We start from the raw sequence: 6,783 nt of genomic DNA, 5'->3' as shown, positions 1-6,783 counted from the left end.
TGCTCCCTTATCATTCTGTACTCCTGTTTGCCAGGCTTTCTCATCTGTTTTCGGTTGTGAGACCCTCCTCCTTAAGGCAACTTCATTATCATTACACTCCTCTAGAATTAGTCTCGTATCAAATACTTTCTCAGAGGAGTATCTTTGAAAGGACTCTTCCTGATAAAAGGATCCTTCTAATCCTACTGAGGCCAGCACTGGGTCCATGTTACATAATATCCCTTCCGAATAATCCATGGATCAGCAGTCCTTCTTAATAGCCTTCTTTCACCTTTTTGCCTGTTTGAACTTTAAGCTTTGAGCCAACCCACCATGCCACCATGTAAGACACAGGCTTCGGGTTCTCTGGCAGAATACTTCAGGCTCCACAATCAGGCTTGGCAAATTAGGCAAAAAAAGCTTTTATTGTCGGAAAAACAACAAAGGCAACCTCAATTAACAATGCTTTAAGGATAAAGCAAACGTCCTTCAGGAGGTTGCCAAAATACAAAAAAAGTAATTAAAATAGCACTTACAATAACTCCACAAGGTAGGGAAACATCCTGCCCACCAAACGCGCGTTATCTTTCCCCCCACACCTTTTGCTATTTTATCTATTGAAGGACCTGTTAAGACGCTGCCCCTCCCTGTCTCCAGTGCAGCTGTCCATTAAGAGATCTCAGCTGTGCAGCTCTTGCAAAGCTGAGTACCGGACAGTTCCTGTGAAGACTTGCAAGGTTGATCCTCCCCCTCCTGCCGTCCTTCAGTTCTACTGAGCTGCTGTATTACAGCCAGGTTGGTGTCTTCCTTACACAGACGTATCAATAACTTTATATTTCTGTATTAGGAAGCCTTGTTACTCTTTATTTTAGGTTGTTCCATTACCCTGACCCTGTAGTTTTGTAGATTAGAAAATTAAAAAATTAAAAGACAAAAAAAGATACTCAAAGGGCAGTCATTTAGTAAATATATTCTTGGAGACCAATTAAACGCTGTAATAGAAGCTCAATTTCTTTATGTACACTTTTCCAGTATTTTGCAACCACAGGGCAAGTTCACCATAAATGAAAAAAGGAGCCTTTCTCTCCACATTTTCAGCATAAATTGGATCCTCTTGAAATTTTGCGCAATCTTGCCAGGATCAGATACCACTGATACATCATTTTCTTTGATCTCCAAATTTAGTGATACTTTGGAAACCCAATACAATGCTCTCTCCCATTCCTTCAATGAAATACATAAATCTAGATCTGTTTCCCATGTAGTTTTTCAGTTCCACTGTATCTTCCACTTCTCCTGAAGACCTGCATGTATTTTTGTCACAAGCTTTTTAGAATGACTTTGCCCATTCACAATCTTCTCCAATCCATACAAAGGTCTAAACAGATTCCTAGTCCTCAATATCAATAAGATGTCTCCAGTGAAGTTTTTGAAAAATAGATATTTGTCCTGGAGCTCTATTCCTCAGTTCCCTCCAAAAAACTTTCCCTTTCAAATCAATAAATCTAACCAGCCCTGCTTGCATCCACCAGTCAAAATTTCCCATTTTTAGCAAGTCCTGCTATTCTTTGGCATATATCCATGGTTTGAAAACGAGTTCTTAAATCCTAATCTATTAACATACTATCTCAGTTTTTGACCAGCTCCCTAATTGAATTAAAACCACTAACACTTTGTCTCCTTTCCTGCCATACCCTTCTTTTCAGTGGTATTGGTATATCATCTTGTTCTGTTTCCCAGATTGTGCTACTGCTGTCCCTAGCCACTGCTGCTAATAAAGTAGCTTGATAATACCTTGCTATATTGGGTATTGATAATCCACCTTTATTAGTCAGCCCAAACATAATATCTTTTGGAACTCTCACCTTCTTATCATACCAGGTAAATGTATTCATTGTTAGCTCAATTCTTAACAATTCTCTTACTACTTGCAGGGGAAGGATCATAAATAGAACGATAAATCTTGGTAAAATCTTCATTTTAATGGCAGCTGCCCTGCCTAACAAAGACCATTGAAAGTTCCCCTTTCTGAATATAGGATTGCCAGTTCTGGTTTGGGAAATACCTGAGCCTGAGGAGAGTGAGGTTTGTGAATATGATGCCAGACAGTCCACTTTACAAAGAGGCCATTTTCTTCAGGTGAACTGATCTCTGTTGCCTAGAGATCAGTTCTAATCCCCGGGAGATCTCCAGCCACCACCTGAAGGTTGGCAACCCTATGAATCAATGGTTCCAGATTCTGTGCCAACATATCTCCTGTCTTTTCAAACCACTCTTAAATATCAATCCCCTCAGTCCTCCAACCCAAACCTGTGCAAGCCAAAATACTTCCTTTTTCTTCCAACATCATATTGTTGGATCCCCAAGCATCGAGAATAAATCCACGTTTCAAAGAAAGCAAAGTTTATTTCAAAGCATTGGAAAGACACTCAAACACGTTCTTTGTTAGAACTGGGGACCAGCAGTTAGGGCAGACATGATAAAGGGATTCAAGTTAGATACAGAACCAATGGATAACGTTCCCGCCGGCGGGCAGGAGAAAACGGTTCCTTGCACAGATCTTGGGAACCAGGCAAACAGTAGACACAACACAGGTGCAGTTCTCAGGCTTGAGAAATAACAAGCTGGCAGCGAAGCATACTCTCCCCCTCACATCCTCCAGTTGTTTTACTTTGGCATTACAGCAGGCAAACACATAGGTCAGCTGGCAGGGACAGGGATCACATATGTACAACCAGAAGTCACACAGAACACCATGGCAGCTTGCTGACACATATTTGTCATCAGTAATACTGATTTTTCCACATTAATTTTCTATCCAGAAATTAGACCAAACCTACTTGCTACTTCTAATACATACCCAACCAAGGTCTTTGGATTTATCACCGTGAACACATCATCTGCATAAAGTAATTTCATTGTCTTTTTATCTACCTCAAAACTAAAGATACATTCTTCTCTCACCGTAATTGACAAGGTTCCTATGCATAAGTCAACTTAACAATGGTGACAATGGGCAACCCTGCCGCACTCCTTGGCATAGCTGAAAATGTGGGAAGAGAAAACCCTGAAAACAAACCTGCACCCTTAGATATCCATAAAGCAACTTGCAGATTTATTAATTAAAATGAAATGCATTTCATTTTACTCTAAGGCTTGTAATTGAAGTTGCAGAACACTGATTTTCATCGCAGAGACCATCTCCACTCTGGGGACTGTCATTCTGGTCTGAGAGCACTGATTCTATTGCTAGGGACCATCAATCTACTCTGGGGGGCCGACAATCCATTCCCAAACACTCATGTTACTCCCAGGTGTCATTCCACTCTTTCGGATGTCATTCCAGTTCCAGAATACTGATTCTGTTTCTAGGGACTGTCATTCCACTCAGGAGGAAGGGGCTATCATTGCACTTGCAGAACATTTCTGCTACTCCCAGGGGTTGTCATTCCACTGGGGGGGTTCTGTCATTCATGTGTATCTGGGACTAGAAACCTTTGCTCAAAAATCCATTCTGCATTTTCATTGCAACTTTTGTGTCCAGTAATATATTTCAATGGAGCCATGCAAATCAGTTGGCATTCCCTGGCTCCCATTACAGCCAATGGGCATTCCAGAATCTCCCATTGAAGCTCAAATACTTTGGCCACCAAATGAGAAGGGAGCACTCACTGGAGAAGACCCTGATGCTGGGAAAGATTGAAGGTAAAAGAAGAAGGGGGATGGCAAAGGATGAGATGGTTAGACAGTGTTACCGATGCAACAAACATAAATTAAGCAAACTCCAGAGGATGACGGAAGACAGGAGGACCTGGCATGCTGTGGTCCATGGGAATGTGAAGACTTGGACTCAACTATGCAACTGAACAACAACAACAATAATCCTATACATCTCAGAAACATAGTACATGATAATTAAGGCTGTGATCAGCAAAATTTCCCCAGTGCTTACTTGTAGAGTTACTGCTTCTGAGTGAAGTAACTGTGAATGTGTTTAATTCCCTTTTAAAAGCAGACCAAATTAATACTATCAGTATTTTGACACAATGAATTGTATAAGTTAATTGCTCTGACAAAGTTCTTTTTCACTGTCTTGATTCTACTTCCCATTAACTTGAGTGCCTTTGAGTTCTAATATGGAGAATTATCCACATCCACATTTTGGGCAGTTTTGCCTCACAAACTATCTACTGACAGAGGTCATCATGGTTGTTCCAGTCATTAATCTGGCCACCTGGATCCACACCACAGTAATGTCAAGACTAGACTACTGACAAGAAGATTCGTATGGCAAGGTAAAAAAGCGCGAATAAGATGGAAATTTTTGAAAGATAGAAAAGAAAGAGGAGGATGCGGTATGCCAGACTGGAAGATTTACTATCAAGCAGCAGCAATGGGATGGATACGGGAATGGATACTCTTAGAAGATAAAAAACTACTACAACTAGAGGGCCATGATCTGTATATGGGTTGGCACGCCTACATTTGGTACGATAAGGAAAAAGTGCATAAAAACTTCAATAACCATATTATAAGAGGGGCATTGATTAAGATTTGGAAGAAAATTAAAGAAAAAATGTACAAAGAAGTACCAATGTGGGTGTCACCACTCGAAGCCTTTATATTGCCAGCTTTACTAACAGAGGGAAAAAAAGCAACCTATGAAAAGTTATTAACCAAAGAAAAAGAATTAAAAACATTAGAGAACCTACAAGAAATGAATATAAACTTGACAAGTTGGGAGAGAACAATAATACAATCAAGATTTGCTAAGGACAAAAAAACAAAATTTAATGACACAATGTTAGAACTAGACAAGATTTGGTTGTCCTCGGCAGATAAACAAATACAAAAGCTATACAAACTTTTTCAGAAGGAAAGTATGGAAGATTTAGCGATAAAACCCTGCATGAAAACCTGGGAACAAAATGTAGGCTACACAATAAAAACGCAAGAATGGGAAAAAATGTGGGAAACGAAAAAATTAGTAAGAGCCACACCATACAAAGAGAATATCCTAAAAATGTTTTACAGGTGGCACTGGTCACCGGATAAAATAACAAAATGTTATAAAAATGTCTCGGATACATGCTGGAGATGTAATAATAACGTAGGAACATACTATCATATCTGGTGGAGGTGTGACAAAATAGTAAAATTTTGGAAAATGGTAAAATATTTGATAAAAGAAATTGTAGGAATAGATCTGCAGCTTAAACCGGAAAGTTACTTGCTTAATATCTTGCCAGATATAGTAAATACAGATGATAAATGTATTGTGTTATATATCCTCACGTTAAGCAGAATTCTGATAGCGAAAAAATGGAAATCAGATTTACTACCTAAAAAAGAAGAAATAATGGAAAAAATATTCGAAATAGCAGAAATGGACAGATTAAATATGATATTAGCAGAGAGAGATGATAACGCTTATAAGAAAAGATGGTTTAAAGTGTATAAATGGTTTGAAAAAAATGTATAATGAACACTCCGAAACTGATTTGTACAATGGGAATGTACTTGGATTTTTATTTTTTGTTTGTTTGTTTGTTGGAAAAAGTATAAATAAATTATTTAAATAAAAAAAAAGACTAGACTACTGTAATGCACTGTACATTGGTCTCCCCTCAAAATCAGCTCAAACTCCAGGTGGTCCAGAATGCCAAAGCACAGGTATTAGCAGCTAGACAGAGCATGCTTATTACTTCCATTCTACAGATGCTCCGTTGGCTGCCCATTTGCTACTGAGCTCAGTTTAACATGTTGGCTGTCACATGCAAAGCCCTTCATGGTATTGGCCCCTCTTATTTGCAGGACTGCCTCTCTCCCTATGCTCTGCCATGACAAGTCTGCTCATGTCAGCAGGGGCTTCTGCAGGTGTCAACCTTCAAATGGACAGAATCAACAATGGCCCATACACATGCTTTCTCTGTTGCAGCTCCCGCCTTGGGGGGGGGGGGTGTCAGAAAGGCTCCCACTCTCCGGTCCTTCCGCAAAGTATGCAACACTGAACTATTCAAGAAGGCTTTTCTGAGCAGGTAACAGGGTAGCAACGTACAAAATGGTTCACAAAATTACTTGGATAAATGATTGGGACTTGTGTACACTGTTGTGTATAGCTTATTGTAAGTAGGATGCTATTTCTGTACTGTTTCATGTGTTATGTTAATACTTATGCTATGTTTCAGTTTCTTTCTGGTGGTTCCAAACTTCTAATATCCTAATGCATTGGTTACTCGGTGTCCCATTTTGTTGATTGTACTGACTATGCGTAATCTACCTTGAGTCCCTGTGAGAAAGGCAGACTATATAAATAACAAAGCACAAAATAACCATTTAACCATTCTTTGTAACTGTTTTTTAAACAACCTGCTCCAGCCGGATTTCATAGTTAGGGTTTCTGCCTGTTCAATTATAGGCACTTATGGAAGAAATAGGAGGGAGAACTGATCTCCCAAGAGCAGATACAAATGGAACTTTTGCAGATGAGGAGATTCACAAGTGTCTCATCTATTTACTAGAACCTTAAGAATTAGAAGGGTGTAACTTTTTTTAGGATTGTACTGGCATTTCATAGAGCAAGATTACGAAAACATTTGATATACAGACTAAAAACTGTTTTAAGTTTTTCAAACAGGCAAATATCCACTGCCATATACTAAATAGTGCATATCTTAATTAACATTTTTGCATGATGTGTCTTCAGCATTAATGTTAAATATCTAATGGTACTGCTGGTGGTGTTGGCAAAGCTGGGTTGTAGAGAACAGATTAAGCAGGTGTAGAGCATTTTATTACACTGTT

The sequence above is a fragment of the Gekko japonicus genome, unplaced genomic scaffold (assembly GCF_001447785.1).
Source record: "Gekko japonicus isolate JY-2015 unplaced genomic scaffold, Gekko_japonicus_V1.1 scaffold108, whole genome shotgun sequence".
Lineage (NCBI taxonomy): Eukaryota > Metazoa > Chordata > Lepidosauria > Squamata > Gekkonidae > Gekko > Gekko japonicus.
Note: the sequence above shows the minus strand (reverse complement) of the source record.